The sequence below is a fragment of the Pistacia vera genome, unplaced genomic scaffold (assembly GCF_008641045.1).
Source record: "Pistacia vera cultivar Batoury unplaced genomic scaffold, PisVer_v2 Contig656, whole genome shotgun sequence".
Taxonomy (NCBI): Eukaryota; Viridiplantae; Streptophyta; class Magnoliopsida; order Sapindales; family Anacardiaceae; genus Pistacia; species Pistacia vera.
Window position 1 is genome coordinate 1,855,785 of NW_022196508.1, and position 14,197 is coordinate 1,869,981.

The 14,197-nt window shown below is 36.7% G+C and overlaps 1 pseudogene; it reads right to left on the bottom strand.

Annotated features, from left to right (window-relative positions):
- Positions 1-610: 610 nt before the first annotated feature.
- Positions 611-7,255, bottom strand: LOC116112153 (annotated as a pseudogene).
- Positions 7,256-14,197: the final 6,942 nt, after the last annotated feature.

Here is a 14,197-nt window from a genome sequence, read left to right on the forward strand (position 1 = left end):
TTTATTGGACAGGTTGTGGACAGTGTAGTTGAGGGAGGTCTTGTGAGTTGCCAGCGGCAGTGGGCGGCCGACAAAGAGTCTTAACAAACACAGCAAACAAACACTTCAATCAAAAACCTTCAATCAATCTCTATTAATCACCACAATCAAACAAGAAGTCCACAAAAAAAACCAATTCTTGTTTTGTGATGTTTTATCTTATGTAGACTAAGCATGGTGATGTTATTAGCGTCCATAAAAAAGAGTTTGGTAATACTTTTAAGTGGTATGTTGTAGAGTTTTGATACATTATTTCTTTGATAAGGATGGGGTCTAGGTGAAGAGTTGATGCGTCAAGGAACTCCGTTATCATCATGGGCAATTAGAAATCTGGCTACAGAACATCTGCTTCCAGTTGTTGCAGTACTTCAATGAAAAAATCAAAATAATATCAATTGCAAATATATCACATAGCATATTAATTTTTCCAAATTTATAGATTAAACATAGAACAATGCAATTCAGATATTCTGTAGCTGCAAAGTCACTTCACGAACCGCATCAAATAAAGGCCAGGCTTATAACCAGCTGCTAGAGTAGTCACACTGCTTGTTTTATTTCATAAGGACTACTAGAGGTAATTGACATGCACAAGAGTGAGAGTAGTCTTTTTACAAAGAGTAAGACTCGTGCCAGTTGCCTACTCCAAGTTAATATCATCCTCTTTCATTCCATTGGGTATTTTCCAGTCAAAACAATACAAGAGATTTGCAAGTGCAAGTTCTGCTGTTATTAATCTCATATAAATACCGGGTCAGCCTCTCCGACCAGACCCAAATGGCAAAAACTCAAAATTTTGCCCTTTAAAATCAATGGAATTATCCATAAACCTTTTTGGGATGAATTCTTCAGGTTTGTTCCAGTAGTTAGGATCTCTTCCAATTGCTCAAATGTTAACTTGGATCAGAGTTTTTGGATAAATGTTGCAACCATTAACTTTGAAATGGGACATAGTCTCTCTTGGAGGCAATAGTGGGGCAGAAGCGTGTAATCTCAGAGTTTCTTAGGTAATCATCTTGAGATATACAAGTTGATCAATATCGGATTCGGTAACTCTTCCTTTTGTTCCAATACAGTTCCTAATTTCTTCTTGTGCCTTGTTCAGTAAACTTGGATTCTTAGCTAGCTCTGCCATTGCCCAGACCACGGTAATTGCACTTTGTCAACTCCAGCAAAAAATATTTCCTGACAGACAAGATATATGTAAAGGGATAAGGGGTTTAATTCGTTTCATCAAGTTAATAGTAAAAGATGGGCCCAACAATAAATTCTTGAGGCCCAAAAATCACGAGATATAGCCTATAGGTGGATAAGAACAATTATTATTCAAAATGTTTTTGATAATACTAGAATATTTATTTCGTAGAACTATTGTAATATTAATACATGATTACCACACCTTCTATTTATAAATTTTATTTTTAATTTCAGTAATATTGAACTTACAAACTATAATTCAAATAAATTAAGTATATAAGTAGAGTAATAAAAATTAAAAATAAATTTATTAAAGTGACTTTGTAAGAGTTAAATCTGCACGGAGAATGTGTACTTACCGAGAGCACAGCCTTAATGTTAATATGATCATTTGTGAGCCGACCTTCACGGCAAGATTCAGTTTGTTCCCTCTCTATTTTCAGCATAACATCAATAATGTCTTCCTGTTCCTGCTTTTTCACATCAGGTTTAAGATGATCATGGATTATCTGATGGAAGAAAGCATCAAATTCTTTGAAAACTCTTTCAAGCTTCGCATTGTAACCACTAAGTCTGTCAACAATCCAACTGACATAAGGAAAACATTCATCTGCACTGAAGCTTCCCATTACAGCTTCAACTTCCTGAACTAATTCTTGAAATCTATGATTATCAAAATTACTCCCTCGAAATCTCTTCCCAAAAGCCATCCTAAATACTATACTTCCTGTTAGAGCAAATATTTTCTCAGTAAGATCAACAGGAGTTGGAGAAGATGATGATTGGGAGATGGAATCCATAAGCAAGATTACTTCTTCTTCCCTGATGAACCGAAACGACTGCACCCTCTTGATGCTAAAAAGCTCGAGAACACACATTAGTGGATTCAGGAATTTCTTTTAGGATAGGCCAAAATAAAAATTTATTATACATTATTATTTTTGTTCATTAATATTTTTGTTCATTAATATTTTTGTTAAGGTTGATCAAAATATATAAATTATAAATATTAATATTAAAAAAAAAATTGAGGGTGGGCGAAAGTGGCTGGATCCGCCTCTGAGAACACATATTTTCCTAATCTCTCTCCAACACTCGCCATATGGCGCAAAAGCTATGTCTGAATAGTTGTAAGTTTCCCAATGGCGGTTGAGTGTGCTCTACTACAGCAGTCAAGATATATCGTGAACTTTTAAGACTTCTCTTGCAGCCTCAGTTGAGGAGATTACAACAAGGGCATACGGCCAAGTTTAAGGAACATTACAGGGCCATATTTTATGGAGAGTTGCCTTAAAGATAGGTGAGGCATATCTCCCAGTTGGTGTAAACCGCCTAATATTGGGAGCTTAGGTGGCCCTGGTGGAAGCTGCTTGTTCTTTCTTCGAATTTCTTTTATCTTTTTCAGGAGAAGCAGTACAGGGATGAGGATGATAAGGAGCCATCTGAGTAAAGTGAAGAAATCCATCTATCTTTAATTTGCAACTTCAAATCAGCTTGTGCTGATGTGGCTTATGATTTGCCACAGTGGAAGTCAGCACTTTGTTAAAGAGTCAAAGGAGAATGCGGCACCGTTCAGTGTTGGACCAAGATGCATATCGTGTCCTTTGATCCTTGAGTTTTGAAAAAGCTTCTCATCTCTCTCTCTTTTTCTCACACAACGCCTGGCTGAAAAATCTTCTGATTTACTGGCCATCTCACAGCTATGATGAAATCAAAGACAGGTGAAGGCTATCTTAGAGAAGGATGATTGTGTATTTAAGTGTGGCTGCTGGAGAAGAGGAGGCAGATCTCATTGCAAAACTTAGGGTATTCAATCTTGGGTGTGTTTCTTCCTTTGTATTCTTCTTTGTTCTTTGTTCACCCATTGTACATTCTTGATGATTGAGTAATGAAAATACATATTGTGAGCCTTAGAGTGGATGTAGACTGCAAAACCGAACCACTATAATCTACCGTATTCTGTGTACTTCTTTACTTGCTTATTTCTTTCCTTTTTAATCAATTAGTCTATTGATTGTGTCATTTGGGCTGAAAGTGTTAAATAGTAAACCCTTAGGATCCTAACATAGCTTTTACCCATTTATAACCCAACTCCAAAGATTACAAAAGTGTCAGTTGTCCATCCCCATTTGGCTGTATATATTGTTAGAAACAAACTTGCGCTATTGTTGATCAGCAATAATCAGATTCTCTGTGATAATGATTACCATGTAACAGATGATAAGTATGTATATACTTCCAAATTGCTGAAAATGACGGGAAAATTTTTCGCCTATGATCATGCTATCTCCTTTAAATTTGAATTAATCAATTATATACTGTGGAGAATTGGTTCGTAAAGACAGCAATACAAACAAATCAATTACTTTCTTTCAAAACTCCAAATACTTATATAGCAAATATTATGACAAGTACTATTAGAAAATCATTTTTTAAAATTTATTAGAAATAACTCTATCAATTACCCAATTACAATCTCATCTTCCAATGTCTGCAATTCGAAGAGAGAGAAGCAGCCGGCTAGCTTGGAATACATTCGTACTGCATTGCCCTTCAATAAATCTTGCAATAATTACAAGTGGCATGGTTAAGTGTGGTCTGATGTGTTTTTGTTTATGGTAATTATAGTATGTGGTCTACACTGTAATACTTGTTGGGGGATTGGTTAACACACTTCAATGTTAAAGTACCCATTTTAACGTGCAGCGGAATATTGCCAAATTGATTAAGAGATTTCTAGTTTTTTTAACCACAGCAAACATAAGTGTAGAAAGTAAAAAACACAGTCGTATACATGATTTAGCTAAATCCACATTTGGCCTACATCCATGGGATCTTGCCTGATCTAAGTTACAATAAAAAGAACTCTCTGTTCAACTTTTACACTTAGTACCACGCTCAGAATCCTTAACGTGTAGAATTCCTTGGACCTTCTTCTCGTCGAGAACACACCCGTGAGCAGCTTGTGAACCATCAAGCTTCAACCACCGATGCCACGCACTAGTATCAGCAAAGGAACCACGTTCCAAAAGTCATCAAGTCTATGTTTGATATGGTGAGGTTTTGGCACAAAAGAGAAATGAACATTGAACCTTAAGAGATAGAATACTCTAAGAAATTTAGAGTACAATGAAACAAATTGTCAAAAGATTAGATTCATTTGCGCAAGAAAGAGTATTATATAATGAAGGATTTCTTGCTCAACAATATAGTGCCACATCAGCAAACAAGGGGTTGACCCATGTTTGTCCAAATAAGGAAAGTATTCCTTCTTTTGGTTTGGACTACAAAACAAATCAAGAAAGATAACTTTATTTCCTAGGACCACTTAAGGATACTATGACACATGTAAAAGATCCTAAATATCAAGAGACAAAGATAAACAATATCTTTTTCACTTTACTAGACATGCAACTCATGTTGGGTTGCAAAATATCTGAAGCGAGAGTGTAAGCACAGACCGTTGTGCACACACACTCAAAATGAAACAAGCCAAGACACAAGTCTGACAAACAGTGTGTACTAAGAACTGGTGTACACACACCTCTAATTTAAAAACCGGACCAGACCGGCCGGTCCAACCGATTGGACAGGGACCCAGGGCCTTCTCCAGGTCAGTTCACTCTTTTTAACTATTTAAAGTTTAAAATATAACAAACACACCCCTGATTATTACCATCAGTCCCTGAAGGTTTCAAATCTAGCAAACACACCCTTTGGCCAAATGCAAATCGACAATGACCTCCCCTTTTCCGGCGACCTTCCACCTTCCCTTACTATCGGAAACCACCTTCTGAGTTCTGACTTTCTCCAGCGCTGTCACGCTTCATCTCTAGCCGCCGCGTGACGTTCCATCATCCACCTTCGCCGCGAGATTTTTCTTCCATTTCCCGGTGTTGATCGGCCTTCTCCGGCATCGACATGCTTCCTTAGCCACCGATCTACCTTCTCCCAAGCTCCCTTGCCGTCGTTCATGAAGATCCAGTCATCTCACCAAAAAAAGCAACCGCGACCAGTGACTTTACCACCGATCTGCCATTTTCTAGCGATGCCTCTACTTGCTAGCTATCGATTCGCCCTCCCCATCATCCGATCTACCCTCCTTGGTGTGTTGCCGCTGTTCTACCAATCGATCGTCAATTTGCATTTGGCCAGGGTTGTGTTTGCTAGATTTCAAACATTTAGGGTCTGATGGTAATTATTAGGGGCGTTTTTGTTAGATTTTAAACCTGTCAAACCATCGGTTCAACCGGCGGTCCAACCGGTTGGACCGGTTGAACTGTGACCCGGCCATCAGAGCGGTTTGCCCTCCGATTCGGTTTTTAAAACAATGACACACACACAACAAATGAAGCAAGCCAAATAAAAGGATTGACAGTCAATGTGCACACATACAACTCATAAGTTTGACAAAAATGAATATTCTCCCCCTTTGTCAAACTTATGAACAAAGAACATAATAAAAGAGATCAAGTGCAAACCTATTTAAATCAACCATTTAAGACTTGCAGATTTGCACAAACAAACATGAAAACAAATTAACCAAAACAACACAAATGTAAACACATGTTTAGTAAATAAAACAAATAAAAACATCAAAGTAAGATAAATAAGGAGTTCAAAAAGAAAAAAAACAGTACCAAACAAAGTAACAAACTGCCCTATGGAGAGATAACAAAAAAATTTTAAGTTTATCCAAAACATAAATAAACTATAAACTCCCCCATGTTTCTTACTCCCTCTCTTTGTTCATAAGTTTTGATGACTTTCGAGAGGGTAGAGAAGAGCGATGGACTTTCTTCTTGGTTCTGCCTTTTGGACGGGCAGTGATGGTAACATGTGACTCCTCCACTTGAAAGTATGGAATTGCAGCAGGGGAGGTGTCAATAGCTTCATCTTGAATTGGAGGAGCAGCGTTAGTGCGCACATGAGAATCTGTTTGAGCAGCTGCACCTTCAGGAAGTTCTTGTTCATCGTCATCAGCAACCTTTTCTTTTTCCTCATCACCAACCTGTTCTTCTTCCTGATCAGCAGCTTATTCTTCTTCAGGAGCAACATCTTTAACTGTATGGTAGACGCGGGAATGATAGCAAGATCAACTGGAGGAGTAGGAGGTACCATATTCTGATTAGCAGAATCTGTCTAAACAGTCTTCTCTTTCTTCTTTTTCAGATTAGCCTCCATTTTGTCCATCCGTGAGTAGAGAGAAATGTGAATTTCCTTCACATATTAAAGGACAAACTCCATTGAAGTGACCAAGTCTTGCATGGCAACAAAAAGCTTGGACTGCCAAGTGTTAGTCTTTGCTTGATCAATTGAGGAAGATGGTGGCAAGTTCCTTGTAAGCTATCTAAAAGATTTCTTGTTGATAGTCTTTATCTTCAAAATAGGTTCCACTTCATAGGATTTAGGCTTGTAAGTGAAAATGATTTTGTAAAGTAAAGAAGGAAAGCACAAAATCTGCAGAGAGTGAGTTGATTACGCTACAACTCTAACACTAGTGAAAATCAACTCAGCCAAGTCAATCTTTTTCCTTTGAGCAATTCCATAGAGGAGTTGTACTCGTTAAGGTTTGACAGTCGAATTGTGCATTGAAGGGGATCAATTTTTCAGTGAGATTTTAAACAACAATTTGTAAAACAGTGTGAGCACACTAGGCTGAAGAACACTAGTTCTCGACCAAACACCAATTAAACCACTAGTGATGACTTTGACAATTTTGTCCAAGTCTAAACTCTTTAAATCAAAATTGTTTTTGTTCTTTTCAAACCAAGAGAGCATCCCTTACAACATTTTCCATAAACAGGACCCAATGTCCTCTAACATAAACTCTATCATTATGTTTGTTCGATTTTGAGTCAACATTGTCAAAGCCAAAATTGGCATAAAACTCTTGGACAAGAGTTTGTACAGGGGCAATCAACCCAGTGACAGTCCCTAACCAATTTCTTTCTTTCATCAAGGCATGGAATTCATTAAAGTCTTCTAGTCTGCCATTCGCTTCGTTCACAATTGTCATCTTGACAATGTGGCTCCTAAATCTATTCTTAACAGCAAGTAAAACAAGAGGAGAAATTTTACACGATGAAGGCTCTTCCATGACAGCTTTTCCTTTTTTTTCGTTAATTCTGCTGGAGTCAGAGTCTTTGAAGGCGTGCTTTTTGAAGAACTTTCTTTGCGCGATTTCAAAGTGGCTATCGGCGTGTTCTCTAAGGCACTATCTGACGTCGAAGAAGATTTTTCAGGTGTCTTTTCAGGTGAGACAGGGGTTGACTCATTCTGTGAGCGCTCCAAATTTTGGTGATCACTAGAAATAGGGGATGAACCAGGTGAGGATGAATGGATGGTTTCTTCTTCATAGGATTCCTCTGGAGTCACAAAATCAGACTCTGGTGGCGTCTTCTCCTTCATCGCCTTTTTCTTGCTGGATTTCTTCAAGTCTTGAAATCCCTTCTTGAGAGATTCCTCAATAGCCTTTCTTTTTGGGTTCTCAATAGCTTTCTTTATTGAATCCATGTGAGAAAAACACAGGAAAAATCAGTGAAGATTTGAGAGAAAAAAAATGTGAAGAACAGAGAACACAGGCGGCGCAATAGGGTTTTAGAAAATGAAGATTGACGCAAAGAAAAATAGGGCAACACATTTATGGCAGGTGGCGATTCTGAGATGCTGAAAAAGAGTTTTACCAAAAATAGAACTCTATCCTAAATGATGTACATATGCAATCGTGTGAGCACACAACATCCCAAAAGAACATCAGAAATTTTCAAAAGACTAGACTTTATTGAGCAAAATTTAAAGAACATAAAATTAAAATTATGAAATATTTCACATGAATTTTTGAAGGTCAAGATAGTCAATCTATGCAAAACAACTTAAGAGATCAAATTTTCAATCTTGAAAGGCACAAAAACTCATACGGAAGTTCTCAACATAGTGCAATCAAAACAACACTTCCTTAATCACACACAAGTGAGATAAATTTCCAAGAGCTTGTCTTAGTGTGCGATAGTGTCCTCAAGGGGGTGAAATGACACATTGGTCAATTTTAAATTTTTGCAAGAGAAGCTCCCTCTTCCCTCATGCCCAACTATATTATGCATTTTTCTTTATCAGCATAATAAATAAAGAGTTTTCTTTTCATTTTGATCAAAGGGCAAATAACTCTCATAAACATAACCAAAATGTAGCTTTCACACTTGCACAAAGGTAGTCCTCTTAATGGTAGATTTTTCAAAATATAGGGGTCTCTACAAATTAGAAAATTACTCAAAACAACTTTCACACTTCATGCAAGGTAGCTCTTTCATAATGGTGACAAGAATGAACAATCAACTCATGATGCAATAAGGTCATGTTATAGAGAGAGTCTTAGTGGACACAACATATCAAAGTCAGCACATAGATAAGAGAAAATAAATGACAATTAGAATGCTAGCACAAATCAAGGAGACTTGACAAACAAAAATAAAAGTAGCATGTTCATGCTTTATTCATCAACTGAAATGAAAAACTATTCAAATTGAAGTAGTTCAATGGACTTCCTCAAGAAAACAAAAGTATCATAGTCAAGTGCTTTTGTAAATAAATCAGCCAATTGGGATTTTGTGTTCACACGAGCAAAGTGCAATGATGTTCTCCTGAACTAACTCTCTAATGAAATGATGTCTTATGTTAATGTGCTTAGTCCTAAAATGCTGGACTGGATTCTTAGAGATGTTAATGGCACTCGTGTTATCACAAAATATTGTCACACAATCTTGATCAACATCATAATCATTCAACATTTGCTTTAACCATAAAATTTGAGTGCAACAACTTCCAGCGGCAATGTACTTAGCCTCGGCAGTGGATAGGGAGATTGCATTTTGCTTCTTGCTATACCGTGTCACAAGATTGTTTCCAAGATAGAAACATCCACCTGAAGTACTCTTCTTATTATCCAAACTTCTTGCCCAATTTGCATCACTATATCCAACTAAAGAATTATTAGAATCAAATGAGTACCAAAGGCCAAAATCACACGTACCTGAAACATATTTCATGATTCTTTTCACTGCATTCAAGTGCAGCCCAAATGGATTACTTTGAAACCTAGCACAAACACCAACACCACAACAAATATCAGGCCAACTTGCAATTAAGTAAATAAGACTTCCAATCATGCTTCGATACATCTTATTGTCTACCTTTTTACCATGTTTGTCTTTGCATAGCTTAAGGGTAGTACTCATAGGGGTTCTAGCATGCTTTGCATTCTCAAGACAAAATCTTTTCACCATGTTTTTAGCATACTTTGATTGGGAAACAAACATTCCATTGTTCATTTGTTTAATTTGAAGATCAAGAAACATATTCAATTCGCCTACCATACTCATCTCAAACTCATTTTTCATCATACTAATGAATTCAAGAGCATGTGACTGAGATGTAGAACCAAACACAATATCATCAACATAAATCTGTACACATATGATTTCATTGTTAGCACGCTTAATGAAAAGCATTTTGTCGGCATTATCTCGTTCATAGTTATGCACAAGAAGGAAAGTTGTCAACCTTTCATACCAGGCCTATGGGGCTTATTTCAAACCATGGAAAGCTTTCTTCAATCTGAATACATGATCAGGTTTGTGGGGATCTTGAAAGCTAATCGGTTGTTTAACATATACTTCTTCAGTGAGCATTCCATTCAAGAAGGCGCTTTTGACATCCATTTGGAATAATTTGATCTTGAGGCAGCAAGCAACAGACAGCAGCAACCGGATGAATCAAGTCGAGCAACAAGGATGAAGGTTTCATCAAAGTTGATTTCTTTAATTTGTGTATATCCTTGAGCTATAAGTCTAGCTTTGTCCCTGAAAACATTACCAAACTCATCATTTTTATTTTTGAAAACCCATTTGGTACCTATTATGTTGATTCCCTCTGGTCTTGGTACAAGTGTCCACACATCATTCCTTTCGAATTGTTCTAGTTCTTCTTGCATGGCCTTAATCCAATTTTCATCTTCCACAGCTTGTTTAACATTCTTTGGTTTTGCAAGAGACACATAACAAAGATGATTAATTTCATTTTCTCTTCTTCTCCTTGTAACCATTATGTCATTTGGATCTCCAATCATGATTGAAGGTGGATGAGCTTTTAGAACCTATGTTGGTGGTTCTTTTCTTCTTTGATTTCTCCTTTGAATATTCTCATTAGAAAGATCGGCAACCAACTCAATCCCTACATTTTGCAATGATGAATCAATAGATGATTCTTTGCAAGGGGCAGATCCTATTGCTGTAGCACCACGAGTAGGTGACAGCATGTTTGTTGAAGGTTTAGGTTCAGGAGATTCAATAGTGTTCGCACAATCTTATGTGGGCACATGAGGAACAAATGTCTTGAATTTCACATTCTTGAGAATATTCTAAAAAATCTTCTGCACCACTAAACACAACATTAATGGATTCTAAGACTTTTTCAGAATGCATGTTATAGATCCTAAATGCACGGTTATTGGAAGAATATCCAATAAAAACTCCTTCATCACTCATAGAATCAAACTTACCTAAATTCTCTCTATCATTCAAAATGTAACATTTGCATCCAAACACATGAAAATATGAGAGATCAGGTTTCTTACCTTTCCATAGCTCATAGGGAGTTTGAACAGTGCCTTTTCTAAGGTAAACTCTATTGGAAATATGATATGACGTGTTAATAGCTTCTGTCCAAAGACTTGTAGGAAGTTTTTTGGCATTAAGAATTACCCTAGCCATCTCTTGAAATACTCTATTTTTCCTTTCCACAACACCAATTTGTTGAGGTGTTTTTGGTGCTGAAAATTCATGAAGTATGCCCTGCAATTCACAAAAATTAGCAAAGTCAACATTCTCAAATTCCTTTCCATGGTCAATCCTAATTCTCACTATCTTTGTAGCTTTAAAACTCTTCTCAACAAGCAACCTTTTAGGCAATTTCTGAAAAGCATTAAAAGAATCAGATTTCTCACGCAAAAAAATCAGCCCAAGCATTCCTTGAAAAATCATCAACAGAAACAAACACATACCTCTTACCTTCCAAACTCTCGGTTTGCATAGGACCCATTAGATCCATATGAAGCAATTCCAAAACACATGAGGTATTGAAATTTGATAAGGCTTTATGAGATATTCTGGTTTGTTTACTTTGGTGACATGGACCACACACATTACCTTTTGGAAGTTCAAGCTTTTGTAGTCCTTTAACTACTTTTTTCTTTGAAAGTCTCACCAAGTCCTTGAAGTTCATGTGACCAAGTTTCTCATGCCACAAGTTAGCGGAATCTGTTTTTGAACTAAAACATGACACATGGTTAGAAAGCAAGTAACAATTGTCATTTGACCTTTTTCCCTCAAGTAGAGAAACACCTTTACCATTCAAGATTTGACACTTGTTCTTTTATAATTGAACCACAAAATCTTTGTCACAAATTTGACTAATACTAATCAAATTTGGTTTCAAACTATCAACAAGTAAGATATCTTTCAAAACTGGAAAATCAGGAAGCACAATTGATCCTTTGCCAAGAATTTTACCTTTCTTCCCATCTCCATAAGTGACGTGTCCACTATCAACCGATTCAAGTTCAGTCAAGAGAGATTTATTACCTGTCATATGCCTTGAACAACCAGTGTTTAGATAACAAAGATCATTTTGAAATGCAAGCAAAGAAGTATGAAACACAAAGTAGTTCACATCAGCCTTAGGTTTCCAAACTCTTTTGAAAGAAAAACCATTGTTAGTATTATGATTTACATTAGCATCAAAACTATGGTTTTTAAAAACTTTCTTCAAATAAGCAATGAATCTAAAGCATTTGGGTTTGATGTGATCTTTCCTGTTATAGAAATGACAAATATGAATGAATTTTGATAACTTTGTAACCTGTCTCACAGTAGTTCCTTCAGCAGGAGTTCTAGTGGCTTTCACAAACATGTTAGCACTAGCTTTCAATGTGCTAACACCAACACTGAAGCACAAACCATACCGATCTCCGAAGGATTTTCCTTGACCAAGCACTTCATCAAGCTTAAGAGAACCTACATTCAACTTATCAATGATAGCCTTAGCTTTAGTTAGTCAGTAGTGAGAACAACAATTTTTTTCTGACAAGACTTTCTTTTGTTTCAACAAGGTAGCATTCTCAATACCAAATGATTGCAACTTTTTCACAGTCTTTAGCCATTGATCATACATTTTATCATATGTCTCTTGTTGTTCAGCATAGACATCAATAGTGTCATCCTAAACTTCACTCTTACCATATTCTTGATTCACAGTGAAGGCTAAAACATTTTTATCATCATCATCACTCTCATCATGCTCACTCTCACTCAAAGTGGCAGCCATGGCTTTACCTTTCTTCTTTTTCAGTGTGTTAGCACACTTAGATTGTATGTGGCCGAAGCCCTCGCATTCAAAACACTTGATACCTTTATTTCTCTTTTCTTTATCTTTTGAAAACTTATTTGTAAAGGTACCAAGGGTTTGATGGTCATAAGGCTTTTTGACAAAAGGTTTTTGGTCATAACCACTATTATGAGGCTTTTTCATATTTTTCTTTAAAAATTTTGCAAAATTCTTTGTAAGCACAATTTTCATCATCCAAAGAACTTATATGACAATCTTCAAAAGGATCACAATTAACCTCATGTTTAAGAGCCAAACCTTTGCTCGATTTCTGTTTTTCCCAATGTTGCAGATTCAGCTCATAGGTTTGGAGATAGCCAATGAGTTCATCAGTGTCCATAACATCCACATCTCGACATTCTCAATGGAGGTGACCTTTGACATAAATCTCTCGGACAAAGAGCAAAGCACTTTCTTGACAAGTTCAGCATTATAATATGTTCTTCCCAAAGTGAAACATTCATTAGAAATATCACAAACTCTACCATAAAAATCAGTTATAGTCTCATCCTCTTCCATGTTCAGATTTTCAAAATCAATGACAAGTCTTCTAAGCCTGTTTCTTTTAACGGCACTAGTTCCCTCATTCTTGACTTGAAGCCTATCCTGGGCAGCTTTAGCAAGCTCACAGTTAGCTATGATTTTCATTTGGTTCACATTAACAGCAATAAAAAGAGCATGAAGAGCTTTAGAGTTACAATTAGTGAGAGTTATTTCATCAACAGTCCAACTGGCAATAGGTTTTGCTTCATTTTCAATAATAACCGAGGCTATCTAACCATTCACAACCATGGACCAAACTCTTTCATCTATAGATTTTAGAAAAGCACGCATCCTAGGTCTCCATGTATAGTAGTTAGAGCCTTCTAACAGAGGAGGTCTATGAGCAGATCCACCTTTAGTGAAGAAACTCATGACGAAAAACAATAAGACAGATGCTAGCACACAAATGAAAATGTAAACACAGGTAAACAGCAAATCTGAAGTAAAAGAAGCAATACAGAACATATTTCGTCCACCAACCAGATCACTCAGATGTAAACGAAAATAAGTAAAATGGGTAAGGATTCTATTGAAGTAATTTATCATAACAGGCTCTGATACCACTTGTTGGGGATTAGTTAACACATTTCCGTGTTTAAGTACCCATTTTAACGTGTAGCAGAATATTGACAAGTTGATTAAGAGATTTCTAGTTTTTTAACCACAACAAACGTAAGTGCAAAAAGTAAAGAGCACAATCGTATACATGGTTCGGCTAAATCCACATTTAGCCGACATCCATGGGACCTTGTCCAAATCGAAGCAATCCACTAAGTCAAAACACAGTACAAGATATAGTTTAAAACTGATCTAAGTTACAGTAAAAGGAACTCCTAGGTCAACTTTTACATTTAGCACCACACTTTGAATCCTTAACGTGTAGCAACTCCTTGTTCTTCTCGTCGGGAACACACCCGTGAGCAGCTTGTGAACCACCAAGCTTCAACCATCAACGCCACACACCAGCATTAGCAAAAGA